We start from the raw sequence: 26743 nt of genomic DNA on the forward strand, positions 1-26743 counted from the left end.
GGGTTTCTTTTCTTTTAAATAGCTCTTGAGTTTTAACATGACGTGTTACAGATGTATATAATGTCTTGTTTATATAATATCATTGTTAACTCCATTGTTGACGTGACTGTGTCAACCTCGCAATTCTACTCGGTCCTATTGAAAGCACAGTGCTGTTACACATTTCTTCCTCGTTGTCCTCCACTCATCCCTCACACACCCAGTATCTCTACAATAGGGGTCACCATCCTTTAAGTGAGAGCTACTTCTGATCAGTGAAAATCATCGTGAACTACAAAAGGCCAAGCCACTCGTATTGTTCCCAGTCCCCCCACGCCCACCTTTATTGACTTTAAGCCTAATGTCCATAGAGCCAGATACTTTGGTTTGAAGAAAATACTTTGGCGAGTAGCACTATGACAGGGCTGCCATGTGCGTCAGTGAGAGCGTGGTCTTTGGGGATGTATGATCATGTGTGCATATTAATGAGATATATGGGTATGGGTGACTGGGAGCCTGTGTCGTATGTACTTGAGGCACAGAAAATACCTTTCGTCATGTGAGACATTGTTATGTGTATACATCAAATCAAATAAGCTTTATTTGATTTTAGTCATATAAAATCACAAAAACAGACCTAAGTTAAAAAAACATTTTAAACACTTTTAAAATACATAAAATTATTCAATGTTTCCTGAAAACTCAAAACATGCAACCTTTTTTTTAAATGGGAGCAAATGTAAAGTGCACCAAAATGTTCTGCAAACATGTTCATGATATGGAACATTTTTTTCTGCACTTGAAATTCCTCCCATTTAAAATAGAGGCTGTATTTTTCAGTTATAAATATGGCACGTGTCTACCAGCCACTGGAAGCAAGATGGCTGCTTTATGTAAAGGTGACAGTTTGAAATGGGAGAAAAATTAAACTGAAGACTTAACGTTATGTTTATATAGATTCCAAAAAACTCTTCATTTAAATTTACTCCTATTTCTAAGCATCCCATTTAAAAATACGAAGCATCTTGCTCCCAGTATTCTGTACACATGGAACCATATGTATAACAGAAAATATACATCCATTTGTTTAAATGGTAAGAATTTAAAGTGAAGAAACATGCTTCATCAAACATTAAGATGTAACTGGCTTAATTGAAAGTGGATAAAGACATTACAACGTAATATTTAATATAAATATTTTTCTTCACTTTAAATTTCTCCCATTTAAAAAAAAAAAAACGATTTTTTTTAGTTATAAATATTGCACAATGTGTACTGGCCACTGGGAGCAAGAGGCCTGCAGTTTGACAATTTGAAATGGAAGAAAATTAAAATGAAGTGTAAACTTAATCATTAAGTTAACTTTTCATTTTAATTTCTCCCGTTAAAAAGCATTCAGAAACCTCAATATTGAGTTGACAAGGACTTTTATTTAAGAGATAATACTGCACTTTTCCACCTCTGTGCCCCAGCCTGGCCCATATATCTGACTGAGCACTGCTCATTATCAGGCCTGGCTATCTGCAGCCTGATGCTAATTATGTAAAATAAACATAGCCTTCTCTGAACTTAAAAAAGAAAATGTGAACCTGTGCTTATTTAAAAATGAACTGGAGGCTGTGAGCTACAGGTAGCTCCCGATCAACTGGTTGGAGACACCTGCTCTACAATGACTTTTTATAGACCCTCTGGCTTGTATAGCTCCACGTGTATGAGGAGGGCAATTTATGTAAGGATTTCTTCAGCCCTTAGCTTATGGTATCCCAGTCTACGTGCTGATTAATTGACCCAGTCAGTCCCCTTTCAGGGAGGCCAGGCCTCTCGTCTGATTTGGATTGTATTGCCATAAGTAATGTATCCCATTTAGTCATCAATGTGCCCCTCCCTTCTGTTCATGGATGTGCAGTTGGACTGCGATTTCCACAGTGGTCCATTTGATCAATTCTTGGAATCAAGTACCGGGAGGGAGACGAGACTCCCTCCAATGCATTGCTACGTTTCTCTTCCCGAGAAGTAAGGCCAGGTCCAAAAATGTAGTAATGTGTTTGGAATCATCCCTAGAGGCATGATGCCATAGCCAGTGGTTGCTGGCGCCAGTCAGATCCATCAATATGTTTGTAATGGTTGTCCAATATCTATGTATGTATGTACGTGGGGGCAAAGCCATACTATGTGAAACAAGTTGGACATATTTGTTTGGCAACAAGGGCATGTCGTTGTAAGGCCCGGATACAGATTGGCCAGTCTATCTGGGAACAAATATGTGCAGTGTAAATAACCGAGTTGTCTGTTTAAACTGAGGATTCCTGCTGACCACTTTTGTATACTCTAAGATGCGGTCCCATTGCTTAGTGGCCAACTCCGTCCCCATTTTATGTTCCTATTGGTGTTTCAGGGCCCCGAAATCAGCGTAGTATGATGGGGCTATGGCACATTGCATACAGGTGAACGCCTTGCGCTATATCCCATGTGTTCGTACCAATGTGAGGGTGTCCAAGTCTGGGGAGCCCTCTCCCTCCTCCCACAAGTAGTCTGCATGACCACCTTCAGAGCACAGTACGAAAGGAATTGTAGCCGACGGAGGCCATATTCCTCCTACTCTGCTTCAAATGTCAATAAATTGCTATCGACGTGTCGCCTGTTGAAGTGATTCCAGTCTGAAGCCACGTGCACGTGGTGTGTGTATTCGCTACGGTCGCTGTCACGGGATTGTCAAAAGTGATAGCTCCGTAGAGTATGGGACAGTCCATTTCTTTTTTGAAATAAACGTCCCAGCGGGCATTGACAATCTGTAATGCCCAAGAGGCAGAGTGCTTAACTTGGATTTTATGGTTTTTGATGCCTGTGTGACCCAGCAGAACACTGATGTCACTGCCTACAGCAAGCCATCTGGTGAGCCAAGTAAACTGGGCCGTTTCTGGGTTACGTGCTTTCATGCTGCCACATTCGACGGTGTTTCACATGTCATCGCCTGGCATCTGGTGTGTCCCCCAGTTCAAATCTGAGAACAGCACTTTTAAGTCACGAAAAAAAGAGGTCCGGAGTATTAATGGGAGGGCCATAAAGAGATACAAAAGACGTGGCAGAACAGCCATCATTTGTATAGCCACCCGACTGAGGGAAAACTGAAGTCATCCACAAAACGTTACCCTAGCCATGCATTTGTTTAGATTTCTGTCAGGATAAGAAGAGTAGATGGATGGTACAAAGACAACCCCACCAGGAGCAGGCTCCCAACAGCTCAGCCTGAGTTGACCAACTGCCACTGTAAGCCCAGAGAGACACCCAGGCATTCCATGATGTCATGAAACATTCTACAGAGCTATACAGTGGGGAATAGTAGAGAAGTGATTTACTACAATTTCCCTCTTGAAGGTCGGTATCCTCGTGGTAGATCTGTATTCCCAAGTATTTCAAAGTGTACGGTTCCCATTTCAGGGGGGTGGTGCGGTTCAAAGGGCACTCATTTAAATGCAGGTGTTAACGGGGGTAAATGCTGGAACTCCCCCAATATATAAGTCCCGAAATGTCCCAGAAGTCACCTAGCAATAGCACCAGCTGGGGCAAATTGCGTTCTGGCTCATGCAAAAAAAATGAATGCCTCATCCGCTTATCACGCTGCGGTATGATAACTGTGTCCCACTTTGATCCCCCACATCGGGCCCCATGTCCCTATTGCCAGGGGTTCCAAAGACTGGACAAACAATATAGGAGGCAGCCCTATCAGGTGCCTCTGAAAAGTTTCCATCTATCCGAAAACGGCCTGCCTGTACGAACCTGCGCAGCGGGCTCGGCATAGAGCAGGCATATCCATCTCAGGAGACCTATTCCCATGGCAGTTAGTACCTTGAAAAGGTATGTCCGGAGCAAAGTGATGAAGGCCTTTTAAAAGTCCAGGGACACCACTGCTGGGTCCCCCTGTTGATTATTGACTTGGTCCACAATATTTAGCAATCAACAAATATTAGTGTGTGTTGTGACCCTGCACAAAGCTGTTTTGATCCGGATGGATCAAGTGTGGTAAATATGGTAGTAACCTGTTTGCTATGATCTTCCCTAATATCTTATATTCTGTAGGGAGGATTGATAGCGGTGTTCAGTGCGTCGCATCCCTGCCTGGGTAGGAGTACAGTGGTGGCCTCTCTAGTAGTGTCCGGTAGTCGCCCTTAAGTCTGCGCCTTTTTATACATTATATGTAGTCCGCTAGTCGGGAGCATAACATTCATCTGGGAGCCCATCTATCTCAGGTGTTTTCCCAGTGGCCATTTGGGATATGGCCACTATCGTCTCTTGAGCCTCCAGATCAGCATTCAGTGCCACAGTTTGTTCCACCGTAAGTCTGGGGATTCTCATGTGGGCCAAAAAGAGGGATGCAGGGGTACGGTGGGCTGCTTGGAGTACAGCATATAATGTTTTGTAGTATTCAACCAATTAATCATTAATCTAAGTTTTAGGTACTATCGGTCCAGAGTGCAAAAGTATAATGGCTCTGATGGGTTTTTGTGTGGTGTCTGTTTTTATTAGCCATACTAGAAGGCGCCCTGATCTGTCTCTCTGCCTATGTTGTCGCATAAGGTATTCCTTGTAATTTAGGCATCTAAGATGTTCAAGTAGTGGTTGGTTTGATTTTGTCAATGTTCATAATTGGGGCCTGTTCTATGGATGTGTCACCACAGAGAGTTCTAAGTAGCAGTGTGTCTTCCATTCCCAGTACCTCTCGCACCAGTGTTGTTTTAACACCATAGAAAGTTTTTATGCTCGCTCCACGAATAACCGCTTTAAAGGCGTCCCGCTCAGGTTTCGTATGTGAGGCTGTACCTTCATTATCTTTAAAGTAATTATCAATTCCCTCTCCTATTGTCTCATGTTAGGGAGCATATCAGATCCTAGGTTAGTCACTCCTGAACTAACATTGTGCACTTTCCCTCCTCTTACGCTCTCTGGGACGGAATCACTCTGTCGCAATATTAAATCGGGCTCCCCAGCCGATCCTTTGAGACCAGACCAACTTCGTCTAGTTTACACGTCAGTTCTACCAGCGGTCAGAGAACTGATTAATTTATCGCTGTCCTCTGCATCATTGCCTGTAACATGGAAACATGCAAAAGTTATTCTGCTTCTAAAGAAACCATCTCTGGAGCCCTCGGACCCTGGTAATTTTCATCCAATCTCCCAACTTCCTTTTCTAGCCAAAGCTACCGAATCCTATGTAAATTCTGTCTTGGCTGAATTTGTAGAGCAGAATAAAATCCTTGACCCCTCACAAAACGGCTTTCGCCCCCGTCACCTCACCGAGTCGGCACTGCTGGCTGTGATTGAGGATATTCGTGGCAGCCTAGATGTTGGGAACTCTGCAGCCTTGATTCTGTTGGATTTAAGTGCCTCCTTCGACACTGTTTCACATGACATTCTTTTAGGCAGGCTGCATGATATCTGGGTCAGGGGGCTGGCCATGACCTGGTTCCGTTCTTTTTTGGAAAGCAGAACTTTTCAAGTTGCTGTACCACCTTACCACTCACAGGTGCGCACCATTAAGCATGGGGTCCCTCAGGGCTTGATATTGAGCCCTGCACTGTTTAACATTTATGCTCAACCCCTAGCAATGGTTGCCAAAAGTAGAGGGATGTCATTGGTGTCTTATGCCGATGACACCCAGTTAGTCATTTCCTTTTAAAAAAAGAACTGCAAAAACAACCTCTTTAAATTTAAAGAGTATTTGTTAGGGATCTCAGATTGGATGACAACCAATTGTTTGCAGCTCAATGCTGCCAAGTCGGAAATCCTTGTGCTGGGGAGAGACAGTGCTCTCTGGTCAGAACAGTGGTGGCCGGATAAACTCAAACCAGCGCCACTGCCCAAAGAGGCGGTTAAGAAGCTGGGCTTCTGGATAGATAGGGATCTTTCATTTGATACACAATCTAAAATCCTCGCAGGGGTCTGTTTTGGACTTCTGAGGGGGTTAAAACCCCTGCTTGGCTATTTTGAACCAAAAATCCGCCAACCCATTATCCAGGCCACAATATTATTCAGGTTGGACTATGGCAACTCCCTTTATCTGGGCACCAATAAATCGTGTATCCTACGCCTCCAACGAATTCAGAATGCCGCGGCTCGGGCTTTGTTTGCAGTTCCCAAGTCATGCGCGGTATCCAATCTTTTACCAACGTTGCATTGGCTGCCTATAGCCAAAAGAATTCAGTTTAAGTCCTTGTGTTTAGCCCACAAAATTCTGACACAACAAGGCCCTCCGATCTTAATGGACCTGTTAGTCCAGTACATCCCGAATCGCCCCCTTCGCTCTTCCAACTCTGGATTGGCTTGTATTCCTCGTTTTTCAAAGAGTCTGAGCTGGTGGATGTTCTTTTAAGGTCCAGGCAGCCCATCTCTGGAATTCCCTTCCGATTTCTGTCGGAGGTCTCCAGAATCATATGATCTTTCGAAAGGCTTTAAAGACCTGGCTCTTCCTGGCGTAACTGGTCTGTGTTGGTTGGAGCATTCTTTGGCACCTGTTCTTTTGGGAAGCGCTGGGACGCCCCGTTGCTGGGGCAGCTATGCGCTGTATAAATCCAAAAATAAATAACCCAGTAAGTTAGTGCATTTTTTTTTTTTTTTTGAGCAAGTCATGCAATTCTTTTGTAAAACCATTTGTTCTTAATAGTTGAATTTAGTTATGACGTTTACAGCGTTATCTAGTTAATTTTATACCAAAATGCCTGATTCGACACTGACTTAATTGTGGCCTCTGAAGCATCCGTAGTTGGCGCGGAATCAATTTGCTGCAGCTGGCCACCCATTAAAGAAACCTGTGCCTCAAGCAGCATGTTGGTTGAGGTGTGGCACGTCTGCAAACAAAGTTTGTTTTCAGTTGGCACTGCTTCCTTCTACCAAATATTTTTGGCGCCCTCAAATTACTATGTTATCTACTCCGATTTAAGTAAATATTAATGGTTATATAAAAATGTGTTTGGAAGATTATTAGAGTAAAGCACACTCCTATCGGTAGTGGCTTCTCCTTTTTTTACAGTATGCTCAAAGTGATTTGTGCTGCACAATAAAATTACCAGTGCCCTCCCTATAACACCTGTTGAACCGTTTAACTTCAAAAACATTCCATCAGAAAGCAGGCAAGCAGTACAAAACAGACCTAAAGAGCACGAAGAGGGGGTTGAAAGTTTGAACGACAGATTTACAACACTTTTCGGAGGCAACACGCCGGCTTCAAGACTGCATAGGATCTACTCGCATGTTTTTATGACCAAATGTGGCTTTAGGACAGGAAACGAGAATTAGGCTACGGTAGCCAATTCCTGGGAACCTGGAATAAAAATGATTTCCTAAGAAAAGTAAAGTTGAAAAGGAATTGAGGTTGACTAAAAGATTAACCGTAACTTCGCCGTAAGAGCTAAAGTCATGAAATTCATTAGTTAAGGTGTGCTACATGCATCTTGTGTCACAGCTGCGCCATGCTAGGTTACCTTAAGCCTTCACCTTCATCATGTAGTTTGCAATGGCACAAACTTTTTCAAACGGAAAGTAACGGCGAACAATATAAAACAGCATTACCTCGATAATACACCCACTATCGTATACACAATCCCAACATCCTATTCTAATAAACCAACCATAGATACTTACAAAAGGGAAAGAAAGGTGGGAAGTAGTAGGGTGCCCAAGTATATCGTCCCATTGATTTTTAGTCCCTCAAAAGTTACTGGGGTCAGCTAGCACCAGGGGCACGCAGGTGGAGGTTACAGTTGAGTGTTATATTCAATGGCGGTTCTAGAGCAAGGAGATAGAATTGACTTAGATTTCCAGTTATCTACCCAAAGCTGGAGGGATTTCTCCCTCTATAGGTACACACTTACAAATTGCATGTCTGGGTAACCTTTTCCTGTCCGCACCACACTTTAGATTACAGTCTGTTAGAGTAGTGGCAAGTACTAGGAGAACAAGGACCTATCCTGACGAATGCCATAATATAGGGAGGAAGTATATGGGCAGAAACATGTTGACATTGCATACGGATTACATGGGCACTTAAAAGTCTCCGTATACCTGTCATTTTTTGGTATCCATGTGTTGGAGGGTGAAGAATAAAATGTAATATTGGTTAACCATCCATAAACTTATTTTAGCTTGGGTCCTTAGATTCATACCACAAGAGGTGTGCTGTGTTGACTTCACAGGAACAAACCTCACTGCACATGTCAACAGAAATTTGACCGCTGTAACCAAAAAGCCCCCTTTCCTAAAGAGCTTCTTGACAGCCCATCGTGACAGGAAGACCAATGGCTATGGTGAGCAGGGGAACGAATGATGAAGCATTTCACATGAGGGTCAATGTCCTTTTTTTAGAGAAAATCCACTGAGGTGCTATCTTGTGTATTATTCATGCTATGACCTGTCACTTCACGAACTGTAGGGGCTTCCTGGGATGTGTTGCATGTAGTTAGCCTAGTAAGTTCTGTGTAAGTAACAAACCTACTATAACATGCCAACGCATCCACCTTCATATGTGTCTATTCACCATCAAATGACAACAAACCTCTTCATATGACCAGGATCCTAGATGACTACATACCCATCATTACATGACAGCACAAACGCCAATATACCCACTCAACATTATCAGTGACATAGCTATATTAGTACACCTCTCCCGCCAGAGTATGTACATACGCCACATTAAATGAAAATACACTCAAAATGTATGCAGGTCATCATATATCAGCACACTTACCTTTTACTTATTTAAATACCCACCATTGTAAACGCACACATACCCCCAATCACTCATGGTACAGCACACCGACCATCCTGCACCCACACAACCAAGGGTTTACCAGTGCTGTATAGTTTTAATTTTAGAATTTAGTCCGACCATCATGCATCCCTCTTAGGAGCTTCTAAGCATAATCGGTGATTCTCTCTAGCACGTTTCACTTTAAGGTTTCTCGGGCAGTAATGGGGGCAGGATGTAAGGTTGACATTAGATGACAGTAGCACCTTGACTAATGATGTTTAAGATTTTTTTCATATTTGTGGTGTTTTTAAGCTATATATATATATATTCACTGAAAAAACCATAGGTTTCACACACGTTATAGTTAGCGGACATTTCACTCATAAAAAACCAATGAAATTCCCCCGTTATAGTTAGTGCAGGCAACTATAACTCACGCGACCGCAATCCTCTGCTGATGCTAATACTGTATTTAGACACTTAATTGCCCATGTCTTCTTCCATTAAATTTTAGCTATACATATATTGCAAATATTTTTTTTTCATAAAGACGCATATGTCATCAGCAGAGGATTGCGGTCGCGTGAGTTATAGTTGCCTGCACTAACTATAACTGGGGAATTTCATTGGTTTTTTATGAGCGAAATGTCCGCTAACTAGAACGTGTGTGAAACCTATGGTTTTTTCAGTGAATTTGCAAGGTTTTTTAAATGCTAATTCCTAACTATAACGTGTGTGAAACCTATGGTTTTTTCAGTGAATTTGTACGGTTTTTTAAATGCTAAGTTACTTTACGCCGTTCGTGGCGTGCGCGCCCACTTCACGCAGTTCGTTCCGTGCGCGCACTGTGCGCTTCGCGCACCGTGCGCGCACAGTGAGCACGCGGTGCGCTTCGCGCACCGCGCGCCGACTTTACGCAGTTAGTGCCGTGCACGCACGGTGGGCACGCGGTGCGCGTAGCGCACCGCGTGCCCACGTTACGCTAGATGGGCCATGTACGCACGATGCGCTTCGCGCACCGTCCGCACACGGAGGACATATTATGTGCTTCGTTGTGAAAGGTTATCTATTAAATGTTCAATTATAGCATATGCCATGCACTAAAGGTGCCCTGCGGACACCTTTTGCACACGGGGGGGGGGGAAATGTGGATATTTTATTTTTTTAATTTCTTTTTAATCGTACGCGTACGGTAAGCGTAATCGGCGTTTTTTTCAAAAATAAAAAAAATTAAATTTTTGTCCTTGGGGGTTCTTTTGGGACACCCTAACCAAGGCTATGTGGTTAAGAGCTGTCTAGCCTGCCCCTTTTCATGATATCCAACGCCCCCCCTCAGAGTGCGAGAGAGAAAATGGCGGCCGCCATTTCCTGGTTTCGACCGATTCGAATGTTTACTAAGATCTAACAGCCAATCAGAATCGCGCACGGCACCGTACGCGTACGGTAAGCTTACCGTAAGCGCACGGTAAGCGCACGGTAAGCTGCCACAGATATATATGTTGATTTAAATGCTATTTTCTCAGGAACTACTGAACAGATTCACACCAGACCTACAAAAGGCACTTCCTTGACCTGAGGACTACCTCTCTGCCAAATTTCAAGTAACTCTGTTCAGCCGTTCGGGCTGTAGCTGTGTCTAAAGGTCCTATGGAAAAATGCATGGGGAAAACGCGTTTTGGGACCCCCCTTTTTTCTCAGCCCCCGCTTGACGAATCCCCCTGAGACTTTCAGGGTAGGAGCGGAGCGTAGCGCCCCATTAGGTTTGAAAATTTCGCGAGGATTCGTCGACCGGCGCCAAAGTTATTCCAAATAGAATGTTGCGGATTTCCTATGGAAACAGGGTCCTAACTATAACTATCTACTGGCGACCGCCAGTAGATTATATATATATATATATTGAAAAAACCATAGGTTTCACACATGTTATAGTTAGCTGGACATTTTACTGATTAAAAACCAATGAAATTCCCCCGTTATATTTACTGTAGGCAACTATAACTCACGCGACCGCAATCCTCTGCTGATGCTAATACTGTATTTAGACACTTATTTGCCCATGTCTTCTTCCATTAAATTTTAGCTATACATATATTACAAATATTTTTTTTTCATAAAGACACATATGTCATCAGCAGAGGATTACGGTCGCGTGAGTTATAGTTGCCTACAGTAACTATAACGGGGGAATTTCATTGGTTTTTTATCAGTAAAATGTCCAGCTAACTATAACATGTGTGAAACCTATGGTTTTTTAAGTGAATTTGCAAGGTTTTTTAAATGCTAATTCCTAACTATAACGTGTGTGAAACCTATGGTTTTTTCAGTGAATTTGTACGTTTTTTTAAATGCTAAGTTACTTTACGCCATTTGTGGCGTGCGCGCCCACTTAACGCAGTTCGTTCCGTGCGCGCACGGTGCGCTTCGCGCACCGCGTGCCCACGTTACGCTAGATGGGCCATGAGCGCACGATGCGCTTCGTGCACCGTGCGCACATGGAGGACATATGATGAGCATCGTTGTGACAGGTAAAATATATGTTTTGTTTAGCTCTATTAAGCCATGCACAAAAGGTGCTCTTCGGGCACCTTTTGCACACGGGGTGGGGAGAATGTGGATATTTTTTTTTATTTATTATTATTTCTTACCGTACGCGTACGGTAAGCGTAATCGGCGAAATTTTCGAAAAAATTAAAATTGCCTTTTTTCACTTGGGGGATCGTTGGGGACTCCCTCGACATGGCTAGGTGCGTGGGTGCTGTGTAAACAGCCCCTTTACATGTTTTTGCACTTTGTTTTTCAACCCCCTGTCAGAGTGCGAGAGAGAAAATGGCGGCCGCCGCTTCCTGGTTTCGACCGATTCGAATGTTTACTAAGATCTAAGGGCCAATCGGAATCGCGCTCGCGCACGCCACCATACGCGTACGGTAAGCGCACCGTAAGCTGGCTCAGATATATATATTGATTTAAAGGCTATTTTCTCAGAATCTACTGAACAGATTTACACCAAACCTACAAAAGGCACTTCCTTGACCTGAGGACTACCTCTCTGCCAAATTTCAAATAATTCTGTTCAGCCGTTCGGGCTGTAGCTGTGTCTAAAGGTCCTATGGAAAAATGCATGGGAAAAACGCGTTTTGGGACCCCCCTTTTATCTCAGCCCCCGCTTGACGAATCCCCCCCGAGACTTTCAGGGTAGGAGCGGAGCGTAGCGCCCCACCTATTTTGAAAAATTTGCGAGGATTCGTCAACCGGCGCCAAAGTTATTCAAAATAGAATGTTGCGGATTTCCTATGGAAACGTGGTCCTAACTATAACTACCTACTGGCGACCGCCAGTAGGTAATATATATATATATATATATATATATTTTTTTTTGGGCGTGTTAGCATATGGTGTTAATTTAGTGAATGTCTGATAGTGGACAAGTTGTACGATTTGGGGCATGTGGACATATGATGTTGCTTGTGTTGGCATATGCTTTTGGTTGTTTGGATATATGATGGTGGGTGTGCCTCTCATTTTTGCATTTCCTCTGTCACCCTGACCATCCCTGCTGCCCCTATACGTAACCCCCGCACCTCCTGCAGGTCCTCTTGTCTCTCCTACCTACCGTTCCTGTGCTCCCTGTCCCTCTGAAGCCCCTCCAAGAACCCCAGTCTCACTGCAGCCCTGGTGTCTCACACTGGTTGTTACTTTGCATACACAATTGCGCTCCTGCAGCCCATCTTTATCCCCACTACCTCCCTTGCCTGTCTGTGTGCTAAATTGCCTCTTAAAACCCCTCATGGGCACCTGTCCCACTGAACTGCTGTGTGCTGCCCTGCTCGCTCCTGGTGTCCTAGTTTATGCCCCCGGTCGCCTGCACCCCCCCCCCCTCCCACCCCTCCCCTCCCCTCCCCTCGGTGTACTGCCCTTTATTGATCCTGCAGCTCCTCAATGTGCCCCCACTCCCTATACACCGTCTGTGTGCCTCTGCCTGTTTGCATCCGCTATGTGCCATCCTGCCCTGCACTTGCAGGCACTGTGCCTGCAGCCTGTAACATTGGCAGAGCCGAAAGCATGCCTTGCAAGTAACCAGCATTGGCAAAGCCAATAGGCTTTTGCCTCTGGAATAGATTGGATTTGCCAGTGGGATTTATCCATGCTGCACGGCATTCCTGATTTGTGCAGCATCGGTAAAGATAAAAAGAAAGACAGCTGCGTTATAATATAAGCGTGAGCACCACGCGTTGGCACGCCTACAAAATAATGCAGTGCTTTTGTAAATTTTTTTTAGATGCCTTTCCAAGCTGGATTGGTAACTAAAAAGACAAGCATTTGCAATGCAATAGGTCTCGCATTTACGCGTGTTTAAGCTATTGGCATTGTAAATGACAATGCCTTTAATTAATGCTTTAAACACCAAAACATAAATCAAAGGCATTGTCATTTACACTGCTAATAGCTCAAACTCGTTGTTAATAGGCTTAACCCACTGGTCTGTTAAATTGTCACTCACATTTTGTTTCCGGCCACCAGAGGATACAACGTGGGGAAATGGGTCAAATTACTTTACCCAATGACTTCCTTGACTTTGAGCGACAACACAATGTCTGCCTGTGTGTCAACGGGTTTAAAAAATGTACAAACAGCATTATGCGAAAAGTTTAAAGATAAACAAACATCAAATAAAAGATAATCAGAGTTAATGCAAAAGCACATTCAAATAGACACTAGCATAGCAAAAAATACATCAAACACAACTGCAACATAAACTGTATTAAAACTTGCTTTCTACAAACAAGCACCGACAAAGCAAATAAGTTTCTCCTTTGAAGAGTGTTAGCCAACTCTTTAGCTTTACCAATGCTTTCCGCTGATGCGGACTGCTGAAAGTGAATGCCATTAGGAAAAGTAAACACCAGCATGATCATGTATATGCCTGCATGTGTCATTACGCTGCAGAAGCCATTGTGTCACTTTGGATCTTACCTTGTTTCCTGGAGCACAGACTCGTGGTCCTGCTGCCTGCCTCTTCGTCGGCTGCTCCTGGGTTCCTGACGCAGCGTATCTCCCTGCCGCCGCCCCACGCCATCGCGGCCGCAGCAAGGAGAGACTACAGCTCCCAGGGTGCTTTGCTGTTCCTTCCGGCCCTTTTCGCGCCCGGAGGCGTTGAAATCTCAGAGGCTACCTCCGCGTCGCGGGACGCGCGCGGGCGACGCCGGGCTAAGCCCGGGCAAAGGGCGGGCCCTCTGTAGCCCTCAGGAGCCGAGGGAGACCGGACCGGGCTCATCCCCTTCCCTTCAAAGTGTTCTGGAACTTGTTTGGACAACTTATCTTGTGAGCTGGCATTCACTCCTTTGTTCTGTGCCCTTTGTTCTTTTTGTATGTATTACCCATAGAGAGCTATCCTATTTACAGCTGTTAACCCGACCCTTAGCCAACCATAGCGGTATCATTATTAATATGGCTGGAGGTGCTAACAAGGGGACCCTAGATAGTTATCTTATTAGGGTCAACTCGGGATTAGAACGGGAATTAATCCTTGCTGAACTAAGGGCAAAGCGTCGTAGCTCTATTGAGCTTATTAAAAACACGCCATCCTCCGTGGGTTCTTTGCACTTGGCCACTTCCCCACTTAGGAGTTGCCACTCCTACAATGAAGACCTAGATAACTCCAGCAACGATGATCTCCCAATTCTATCACGAAATTTAACCTTTTTACCCGAGTTAAACAATGTCCAGTCCCTAACTGCTCCACCTCTACTCCCTAATTCAATCTCTGAGCCAGTACCCTTAATTGAGTCACAATCACAAGCTGTTAAGCTTCCATCTCAAAAGGTTAACACATCTGGGAAATCTAAATTTTTAGGTCCACCACCTAGAAAAAGGAGAAAGAGAGGTAGTGAGCTGTTGAGGAGTAAAAAAAAAGAGTAACCACCCTGATTTGGTTTCAACTGCTAAGGGTCCTGCAACATGTACTGATAAAACATCTCTCCCAGTTACTTCCGTTCCTTACTTAGCAAACGATATATCTATTGCGGAGGTACTGGGTAATGTTGAACAGTTATTTAGATCTCTCATTTTACCTATTGTCGAGAGACTAAAAACAATAGTTAATAGACTTGACAATGTAGAATTGCTAATAGGTAATAACAGGGAATTGATCGAGAATTTTGCAAAGCCAGTGATGACGCCCCCTACTACTACAGCACATGCTGTACCATCCCCCACTGTACCATCTCTAAACTCTATTCCTCAAAATCATTCAAGTAATAACAATTTAAATAATAAAAGTTTAGGAAGAACTATTTCCCACAAATCATTGTAACACTTTACTCCAAACAAAGATAGAGAGTCTTTGAGGGAAGATAACTTAATCCAAACAGGTACAATACGTGACAAAAAAGGTAAAATTCCACCCCCTATTGTAAAGAAATGCAAGGGGCTTCAACTAGAACTGCCACCTGAAGCAGTCCCCCTTGTAGTTGTTCTCGCGGGAGTCCCAACATTAAAGGAGGGGTCAATCGAAGGCCATTCGCAGTTAAAAAATAAAGTCATTCATTGGCTTGGTCAGAATCGCCCTCTTCCTTTGTATATAAATGGCGAAATTTTACATGTACGGCGTCTTTCTTGGTTGGGAAACACATCTAAGAATATAAACGGGGATATTGTAATAATTAATTTTAGAGATCCCAGAGCCGTCAGCCATATTCTCAACTGGCATACGAACAATGCGAGGTCTTTTATTTCTACCTGGGAATTGACTTATTTTTATCCAAGACCTCAAATAGTTCCCACTATTAATCCAGGGGTTCCATTTTGTAAACAGTCTAATTCTGTCATTTCCCTTGGTAATCGTTATGAGGTTTTAGCAAATCTTGAAGAAGTGGATTGACATAATCATTACAAGGGTTCAATGATAGACATTCAAGAGTCATCTTTTGACTTACCCTCCCCTCCCAATGAGCTAAGAAATTTACCATTAGAAACAAGTGTTGGTATTTGTAGTAATCCCCTCATTTTCCCTGATTCTCCTTCATTAACTAACCCCCCGGTTGGCACTGGGGATAATACGGAGAAGCTACTTACATGGAACATTGCTGGGTTGTCTTCTAAACTGGTATCAGATGACTGGCTTTGCTTCGTCAATAACTTTGACCTATGTATATTCCAAGAGACCTGGTTATGTGAACCATCCTTTGCCCTGGGATATTTGAATTACTCTGTGCCTGCATTAAAAGGTCTAAAGGGGAGACCTATGGGTGGATTAACTATTTGGGTCCGTCAGAGTCTAAAGCTAGTTGTCAAAGCCATTGACACCAGCCATAGAGACATACAATTAATCAGAATGAACCTAGATAAACTGGGAATGCTTGATATTTACAATGATTATGTGAGGAGTAATAAGAGTGGGAGATCTGAGTTTTTAGCGGCCTTGGGATGTCTCCTTGATATTCACTCTCTAAACAATAATATTGTCATTGCGGGTGATTTTAATAGAACATTCGAACCCCTAGTTATTGAAGATGACTTTTTTGGGGACGAAGAAGACCGGCAATGGGGAGTTCCTAAGCTGGAGCTCAAATCGGTTGTGCGTTGGACCGATGATGTGATTAGTTTGAATGCCCTCTGTTACGAAAGGGGCTTAAGAGCTCTAAACGGGAGGACTCGAAGTGATACAAATGGGACTAGTACATTTGATAACGGGCGACACAAAAGCAGAATTGACTATGTTTTATGTAGTCTTAAATTATGGCGGTTGATCTGCGACATGGAGGTTGTTTGGAGGAGTGAGAGTGATCACAACTCCCTGTGTGCAGACCATAAATGGTGGTTCCCCAGCAACCGGACCTTAGGCCCGATTGAGCTTGCCCCTTCTTTGATTGTCCCGACTAATGATATGTGCAGATTAAGGTGGGCGAATATAGTGACCAACCAATTGGCCATTGCTAATATTAGCGGCGAAGTAGATAAAGCAATACTAGCCATTGAGCATATTAATTCATCTAGCACCGGGTTGTGCAGAGTAGTTGAAATACACGACACCCTCTTCTGTGCAATCAAAAACCACTTCCTTAAGCCTGTGAAAAACAAAGGAATGAGAGCCGCAAAGTGGTACAATGACCAATGTAGAGATGCACGACTAGCTTTAGGTACCGCCATAAAGGGGAGGCAGTCTATTGCCATTCGATCTGCTAGAAAGGAATATAAAGTTAGTATATCAAAGGCAAAGAAAGCCTGGGCTGAGCATCATTGGTCTGAGCTAAAGATAGCTAGTGACAGGAAAGATTCCAGGTTATTCTGGAGCATCGTTAAGTGGGTAAGTTCGGGTCTACCCGAACCCCCAAATAACAATGTATCGGAAGATGAATTGGTAAAAAAAATTTAAAATCCAGTATGCTGAGTCAAAAAAGTCGCCACAGGGTTAGATATAAGTTTTAATCAATTTAAAGATAATTTCTTTAGTATTAAAGAGATTATGATGGCCCTCAGCTCAGTGTCTGGTGGACGCGCCCCAGGACTCGATGGTGTCCCAGCCGATGTCTTTATCGATGATAAAGAGCGCTGGTGTAAGTATATATATCTCCTTATTAATGCAATTGCGCAGGGTGCAGCGGTACCGACATCTTGGCAGGGTGCAGTAATAATACCTGTGTTCAAGAAAGGCGACCGGTCCCAGCCGGGCAACTACAGACCGATAAGCCTTATTGACACCATCCAAAAGGTTGTGGGGCGCGTGATTGTCAACAGGCTCCTTGACTGGGCCGAAGAGACCAATGCCCTGTCACCCTTCCAGGCAGGATTCCGTCGGTCCACAAGCACGGTGGATCAGGTTTTCCGCTTTACCCTGTTGCAATGGAGGACCGTGATACTGGGCGAGGGCAGCTTGTACGCGGCTTTTGTCGATCTGCGGGCTGCCTTCGACCTAGTTCCCTGGACCTAGCTGTGGTTGGTTCTCAAGAACCAGGGTCTACCAGGAGAGTTACTGTCACTGATAATGAGGCTTCATGAAACAAATTTTGCCAAGATTCAGTGGGGGGGACAGGGTTCGGTGACTGTGGACTTTCCAGTTGAACGGGGTGTTCGACAAGGATGTTCAATGGCTCCCATCCTTTTTACATTGTACATTAACGATGTTGTTGCCCGTATGCTTTCTGCAAAGGTGGATGCTCCCTCTTTAGCTGGCACAAAAATGCCTATTTTAATGTTTGCAGACGACACGCTCATTTTATCTAAGACCCCAAGCGGTCTGCAGCGTGCTTTGTCCATTTTTGACTAATTTTGCGGGGAGTATGGCTTGGAGGTCAACACGGCTAAAACAAAACTTATGACTTTTAATCCTCATCGTAGTTTTAAATCCAAAATTACTATGAATGGCCGCCCGCTAGAGGTGGTGAATACCTTCACGTACCTAGGACTACACATATCTAGTGAGAATAGATGGCGTCAGCACATAGATATTGCTACACTTAGACATAGGCAATTGTCCGGCGCCATTAGCTTAGAGCATAGAAAATCTTTGACCAAACCAGTAAAACCTGTACTTCAGGTTTATGAAGCGAAGGCTTTAGGCTCTGCACTCTATGGGGCTGAGCTATGGGGCTTCGAGAAGGTGGCTGCACTTCAAACCTCGGAAAATAAATTTTTCCGGGCAATAACCGGTGTCCCTAAAAGTACACCTTTGTTGCCCCTTACATACGATCTGGGTAGAAGAGCAGTCACAGATTTAGTTAGGCTCCGTCCGATTTTGTATTGGCGAAGGCTATGGACTACACCTGTGCGCTCCCATTATGCTGAGGGGTTCCTAGATATTATTAGAATAGATGTATTCCACAAAATTGGGTGGCTTAAATCACTTAAGACAACTTTGACTGAGCTTGATATGTGCTCGCTTTGGGAAGATCCTGTGGGAGCAACCTTCCCATCCAAAAGCACTCTGAAAGAAACTTATTGGGAGATGGTAGCCTCTCGGTATTGGAGCAGTTCTCGCGCTGGATCTATGGCTGGAGGATTTCTAGAAGCTAAGATGTATCCTTGCCTGGAACCCTATCGGGGATATTATAACTAGACCAGGTGATAGAAAGCTTCTTTTTCAATTAAGAGCAGGTGCACTTCCCCTCAGATACCTGGCAGCTAGATGGGAAGGTGGATCCTGTGATAGCTGCCCTGCATGTGGCACCACTAAAGAAACAATTGGCCATTTTCTATTTTCCTGTAAAGTTTATCTGGTCCCAAGACGCATTTGGTTATCTCCGATGTGCAAAAACTTGGGGACTACTAGTAGTATTGTCGCTCTGCGTATTATACGCACCAGCACTATGACATGGATTTCAATAGCTACCGCGAAGTATCTTGGATGGGCGTGGTCGATTAGACAGAGACTGCTAGTCACTTGACTGTTCTCTGTTATGATACTTTGTCTATATTTTTAATTTGTATTTTTCTAAAAACAAGAATTTTAAACCAAGATAAAAAATTTATTATTTTTAACTGTCTATTAGGTATAGTACGTAATTTTCAAATTAGAACTGTCAATCAAGCTAGTAATTGTAAAAAGTATGTTTTGTATTCTCATAACATTTGGTTGTAAATTTAATTCTATTTTAAATAGGGTCATGTTGTATGAATTTTAATTCTCCTTTTCTGTTGCATGTATTCTGCTTTTATGATTGAAATTTCGAATAAAGCATACTTGACTTGACTTTTTATTTAGTGTTCTAAGATGGCGGACAACCCTCTTGGAGCAGTAAATTAAAAACCTAAAGTGAGTGAAAGTGCATTATGTCAGGTACTGAAAGCTATTGGAGCCAACAGGTCTTACCAAAGGAGGTCTATGTAACAATGCAAGCCTCCATTTTGAGTCGAGGCATACAACACACACGGCTACCCCTCAAAAGGGCATGGTGGAAGAGGAGTAAGCAGCACTTCTCAAGGACTCTCTCAGCACTTTCCTCTCCACCTGCAGAAAATAATGCAGGAAGACCTGAATCCTGGTCACCATATTGACAAGCTACACTTTCTTTATATGTAAGTGAAGTTAATATACTACCTGGGTAGTTTATCATGCTTTGACATACTTAAGTACCACGTAGGGTATCTAGCGCATGAAAAATAATATAGATTGTCACTAGACGTGACATTCAGTCACATTTTAACCCAAGCAGCAACAACCACCCATCACCACAACACCCAAATTACACTAGAAGCAACGCTATCATCATTGCAAGCGAACAGTAAAGCACCAGGACCGAATAATTTATGTCAAAGTAGTAACGTCCAATCGAACAAAAAAGATAAAAAAAGAATTCGTACCAGAATATGCCTTAATCTATTAGCAATATGAATATTGCCATGATCCCTAGTACTATCACAGCCGGACAGACGTCTATCAACACCACCTCACCTACATACTCGAGTAGCATTAATAATATAGTATAGAGCAACAAACCCAGCCAAGTGCCACAGAGCGAAAAATATGTTCTAACCTCAAAGCGAGCATACCAACACCACCCCAAATCCCTACAGCATGACACAGAACCTGGACCAACACTCTCCACAACCGAGACATAATGATACACCAATCCACGGTCTCAGCATACCATGATGGCACGGGCCACGCGGATCGAAGCATGAAACTCCTAAGAGTATTTAACAGTAGGAAACACTGCAGCTGGCCCATGCTTCAAACCTAATGAACGCAAATTACAAAAAAAGACATCATCTCACCACAGCCATACCTGAGTCAGCAGAACACACCAGATGCACCCACAGCAACTTTGTTCATCTGGTGTGTTAATTCAGTCTAAAGACTCTCACATTGGGCTCCTAGCCCGTAACATAGCTTAAAAATATTCAGAACTTGCTCGTATTCATAAGTGAGCACCACTACGAAGTATAGAGACTGAAAAGGAAAGCCTGCATCTAATACAATCACAGAGGAGCAGCGCTCCGATAGTCTTGGAGGATTCATTTACATAATTGAGATAGTAGACGCAGAGCTGGACCTTGGTTTCAAAACATTTAACACAAAGATTTTAAGGCTAGAAAAAGTGGACATCGGCGCAACATGTGTCTGAAGAAGACCTAATCACTAAAGAACTGTGATGCATAATACTTTAAGCAGGAGACCACCTGCTCCGGAATGAAAGAACAAAAAAGCATACAAATGATAGGAGTCTCTTTAATTGTTGAAAACTATTGAGTATTCCCTCCTCTATGTTGATTGTATTTTTCAATTGGACGCACTGGTAGGTAGCTGGCAGTAGTGCAGAAGGGCAGTGGTGTTGAGGCCTACTGTGTTGAAATTATAGTTGTTTTTCTACTAAAGTAGATGCTAGAGAGGGAATGTTCCTAGCTTGCATTAGTGCCTATGGGACCCTTGCTATGCCACTGGGTACTTGGCACAGGTGTCAGCACCCTTTTAGTAGACAGGCCACTTTTGCTCTTGTTTCTGAGCATGTAATGTAATTAATGTATGCGGATGCTGTCAGTACCTAACTCTTCCTTCATATGTTTTTCTTTTGAACCTCAGATATATTATTTTAACATCCGCCTCAATTTCCATATTTTCAGTGGAAGCTCATGCAGGATTTCTGTTGTTTTTTTAATGTACTTTACAAATTGCAGTTATTTATGTACACACTGCATATGTTACCATAAAGTCATGTGTGACGGCTCCAACGTGTTGATTGTAAGATCCTGATAAGATACTCAGATGCTGAAGTTATCCCTATAACATTTTATCACAATACTACCAAGGTGTTCTTACGCCACTAGGTCATTGCTTCGTCCAATATAGAACTACAAAAAAATCAAGTGATTTTAGCTAAGAGGCAGATTAGAAGAAAAAAATAGACACCTTAAAAAGAACACAAGACCAAAGCAAAGTCCAATTTTATAAATTGAATTAAAGTTCCTACCCAATAAAGAAAATGATTACAAAATAGTAGAATTGAATTAAAACCAAGAAATAGTGTTCTATGCAATCTATAATTCACATTCTCAACAAATATTTTTTCACGATCTATTGATTGGTTTTTCAAAACTGAAAATCGTCATGGTACGAGAAGGTAAAGTAAATACAGATGTAAATTTAAATGCAATACATTTTAAATTAAAGAGTAAGTAAACAAACTATTCAATTAAATATCACAGAGACAAGGCTCCAAGCTAGGGTGTCATCAATATCGAACGAGGGGGCCACAGGCCACCCTCTCTGCTTTTGATGCAGGTGCAATCAAATGAGACCCCAGGACATAGTTTATGGCACTGAGGTGGCGTCTGTGTTGCTGTCGTTAATCAGAGCAGGGAGTTACTGTTCATAACATGGGCCTGACTGGACCGCTGAGCCATGGATGTACACCGACCAGGGCCCCCAATCCGAGCGGGGAGAGGGGCAGCAGCGTGAACCCGGCCTGACCAGAACCCCGGGGAAGGAGGGGAACCTTTTGAGGGCATGAAAGGGAAAGCGATGGTGTCAAACAACAAGGAAGTTAACCGCGGGGGAAAAATGCTACCGCCGGCCACAGCTTGGAGTGCATATGCACGAGTGGTGCGCGCGCAGCAGTAATCACGCCATATGGCGCTTCTGCTCAAGCGCGCGCCCGCGCACATGCACTGCAAGCTGTGGCCGGCGGTAGCATTTTTTGAAGCCCTTACTTAAAGTCTCGCCAGACCAGCGCAAGCGCTGGGTCAGGTGAGACCTAAAAACACAAACATACCGGGAAGGGATGCGGAAGCAAAACAGGAGATGCAGGCCAGGTGGAGAACAACACAGGAAGGGCAGAGAAGCACACTGCAATACAGAGAAACGCAGAGTATGGGAGGCAGAGAAGCACACAGCAAGAAGGGGCAACAAAGAGACTGGGGGGCAGAGAAGCACAGAGCAAAAAAAGAGACTGGGTGCAGAGAAGCACACAGCAAGACAGAGCAACACAGGGTCAGGGAAGCACAGGAGAGAGACCGCTGGAAAACACATACTCTTCTATAGAGCAAGTAGAGGGGGCTAGTTCTCCTACTCGCCCTTGTGTAAAATAAGGGAAGGCTTAGGATACAACTCTTCTTCACTTGCACATTGTCAACTTAGAATCTCCCCTTCCTACCCCATAAGCAGTGTTGGGAGGGAGTAAATTACCCCCCCCCCCTCCCCTGTCTTGAGTGAGATAGGGCAGGCCTGTAATTTGCCACAACAGCCTGTAATTTGCCACAACAGCGCCCCACCCCCATTTGCAAGCAACTCTGCGCTTGGCTATGAGAAGCGCTAGGTATTTCCTGTGTACAGTATCTATACCCTGTGTGCAGCCTAGTAGTGCTATTAGTGGGGTCGGTTGTAGCTGTGTTTCTAGCATTCGTGACATGCCCTCAAACACCTGTTGCCAGTAGTCATATACCTGCTGCCATGCCAGGTGGTAGAAGTCTCCCTCCCTCCCACACCTCTCGCACCTGTCCTCTCTCGTAGCTTGAATTTGTGGAGGGTTGCAGGGGTGTAATATAATCTGTGCAGAAACTTATAATGAATGAGACTTAGCCGACTGTTAGCCGTGATGACTTCTGTCTGTTTACAGCTGAATTCACACTGTTAATCTGTTACGGGTGTCCCTAGATCTTTGTCCCATGCTGCTTGGGCCAGTGGGGTGTAAGGTAGCGGGGCTTGTTGTGTGTGCTTGTACAGTAGCGATATCACATGCCTAGGAGGTTTCGATTGTAGAAGTGCTTGTAGCGGTAGCAGGGTGTGTGGTTCTGATGGGAATGATGGTGTGGCAGCTTTCACGCTCTGCGTAAGCCTGATGTACATAAAGAGGTCCATGGCAGTAGGATCGTGGGTGCCAAAAAACTGCTCCCTAGTTCGGAAAGGGCCATCCATGTAGTGTATTTAATGTTATGGAACATCTTTTTGCATAATACCTCATAGGTGACCTGGAGTGATGGGTGATGTACCAGGGGCATTTTGGGAGAATACATCATTGGGGCCTCTAGTGTGGTTTCTATCTTTCTCCGGACCATATTGGTGCAGTCAACTGTGTAAGGATCCCGTTCTCGAGCCCCTCCCAAGGTGAACAAGTAGCCCGAGAGTGGAACAGGGGCCATGTGGCCATCCTCAACTGCCAAATGTGGCATAAAGTGAGGCGGGTGGATCCAGTACACTGCAAAGTGTGCCTGGGCACAGTGGTAGTAGTGTTCAAAATTGGGTACGTCTAACCCTCTCGATTTATAGGGTAGCATCAGTGTGGTTAGACCAAGTCTTGCCTGTTCCCCCCCCCCCCCCCCTCACTCCCCCCCCCCCCCCATATGAGTCGAGTGACTTGTGTTTTTAGTGTCTTAAAGAAGAATCGCCCGAGATTGTACGGGATGTTAGTAAAAAGATAGAGAAATTTGGGTAAAAGAACTATTTTAACTAGGGAGATTCTCCCAGCCATCGAGAGGGTTAGAATCAGCTACCGGATAATAGTGTCCGTCACTTTGTCTATTGTGGTGCCATAATTAGTGCAAATCGGTTCCTCTTTGTCTCTTGTGACGCGGATTCCCAGGTACTTAACTTCTTCGCATTTCCACACTAGGGGATAGTCTAATTGGTGCGGCTTGGTCGAGTCTGTTAATGGGAATACCGTCGATTTGGTCCAATTAATGTGTATGCTGGAGAGGACTCCAAATTTGGTGATTTCTCGCAGAACAGGGTTAAGGTTGTCCTGGGTTGTTTTTATGTACAATGTAATGTCGTCCGCGTATAGTGAGACTAAAATCTGTCTATAGGGGTACACCAATTCACGTTCTTTATGATGCGGTCTAATTTTCGCGGACAGGGGTTCTACAGCTAGGGCAAACAAGATGGGGGAGAGGGGGCAGCCCTGCCTCGTGCCTCTAGTGATGGTAAAACTAGTGAACCTGGCCCCATTTAGGAGTACAGTGGCAGTCGGCTGTCTGTACAATAACTCCACCCAGCCCAGTAAAGCAGGGGGCATTCCTATGTACCAAAGGGTGCCAACAAGGTAGTCCCACTCCACCGAATCAAATGCCTTGGTGGCACCAAGAATCACCGCTGAGCTGCTAGGGTCTGTGTCTTGTTGGATTGCCAGGAGCGTTCTAAGATTGTGCGATGTTGCACGATTAGGGATGAACCCCGACTGGTCTGGTAAGTCCAGCCGCTCCATCAGGAGGTTAAGGCGGTTAGAAAGTACTTTCGCCAGTATTTTAGTTTCGCAATTTAGTAGCGAAAAGGGGCGATAAGACTCGCAATGAAGTGGGGGCTTGCCTGGTTTGAGTAGTGAGACCATCTGGGCTTCTCACATGGTTCTCGGAAGGCTACCCTCCTCTTGTGCTGCATAAAAGACCTCCTTCAATATGGGGGCTAGTAGTGTTGAGTAGGTCTTGTAGAATTCTATAGGTAGGCCTTCCGATCCCGGTGTATACCCCAACTTCATTTGCATTGTGGCTTCAGTGATTTCATCTACTAACAGGTCCAATCTCAAAAATCCCCGCTTGGTGTCACCGACCCATGCTAAGGCCGTATCCTCAAAGTACTGCGAGAGGTCAAGCGGTTGCCCTCTTTGTGACGTGTATAATGTTTTGTAGAACTTTACGAATGTGCGTCATTGATCTGAGAGGTTCCTGTGGATCACCCCATTCGAGTCTTGGATTTCAGCTACGTAGTTGGAAAACTTGGGTGGGTGGACTAAGTTCGCCAGAACCTTCCCCGGGCTGTCTCCTTCTCCATACACCCGTGCTACGTGGCATCTCCCGCGGAATTTACATTCTCGCTCCGCTGTGGCCGTGTATTCTGTCAGTTTCTCACACAGCTTGGCTTGGTTCTCCTCCCCCCCCCCCCCCCCACCCACACCCCGTGGAAGCAAGGTCCCTCTCGAGTGTTTTGATGTCATTGTCTAGCCGGCTAAGTTCCCTCCGAATGTCCTTCAGGATACCCCTCCCTTAGAAATACACCAGCCCCTGACCGTGACCTTAAAGGCCTTCCAGACCATGGTGAAGCTGGGCACTGAGTCTGTATTACGTGCAAAGAAGTCTGGAATTTCTTGGAGTTCGGTCCTAAAGGCCATGTCTAGAAGATGCGTGGGGTTGAGGCGCCATTGGACATAAGGGGTCTGGTCTACTGGAGGGTTTACCACCAATTGGACAGGCGAGTGGTCTGCGCCAGGTAAGTGGCTGCTTCCACCCAATGTGCCATGCCCAGTGAGAAACAGATAGTCAAGCCTGGACCATGTAGAGTCAACTGCGGAGTAGTGCGTCCCTTCTTGTAGTTTAGGATGCTTGAAATGCCATGTGTCAAGGAGAAAGTTAGTGGACACCAGGTCTGCTAGCAGTTTTTGAGTGGCTGTATAGTGCGCTGCAGAGGCTTGGGATCTGTCCATCTTTGGGCACAGAGTTGTGTTGAAGTCGCACCCCCATAGCAGGGAAGTGGAGCCAAGAGTCTGGATCTTACTCCATAACAAATTAAGGGTCTGGGGGTCGTCCACGTTGGGGCAGTAATAGTTAGCTATCGTGATGTCTTGCGATGCTAATCGTCCCCAGATCAGACAGTATCTACCCTGAGGGTCAACTTCAGTCCCTCCCAGCACCAAAGCTACATTCCGTCTAATAAGGATTGCGACCCTCCTGGAGTACGTGGAGTAGGACGCAAAACAGCCATGTGAGGACTATCTGGCCGCAAACCTGGGTGTGGTTGCGGGGTCAAGGTGGGTTTCCTGCAATAGGGCTATGTGGATGTAATATGTCTCCAGGTATCCTATGACCTGTCTCTTTTTTTTGTGGGTTGTTAGGATTAGCAGATTGTTATTGGTGTCTGGAGTGTCCGTCATTACTTGTCTTAAGTGGACTTGTTTTGCTCTTGTGTGTTGTGGACTAGGCTGCTTAAGTAAATCGGGCATTACAGGGCATGGCCCTCCCCCTCCCGCACCGACATCCCCAACTTGTCGGGCATTGTTACCCCCCCTGGTAGAAACACAAACTAAGTTAACTTGCAGTAGGATGCAAAAAAAGAAGAAAGGGAGGGGGATCACCCACACGGGGAAGATACTAGGGGCCCACGAC

The 26743-nt window shown here is 44.5% G+C and overlaps 1 protein-coding gene across 1 annotated transcript in view; it reads left to right on the forward strand.

Annotated features, from left to right (window-relative positions):
• The window catches only part of RNASEH2B (ribonuclease H2 subunit B), a 247040-nt gene that overhangs the window by 45552 nt on the left and 174745 nt on the right, over positions 1-26743 (forward strand). The window lies entirely within an intron of this gene.

Source organism: Triturus cristatus, chromosome 8, assembly GCF_964204655.1.
Source record: "Triturus cristatus chromosome 8, aTriCri1.1, whole genome shotgun sequence".
In the NCBI taxonomy this organism is placed as follows: Eukaryota; Metazoa; Chordata; class Amphibia; order Caudata; family Salamandridae; genus Triturus; species Triturus cristatus.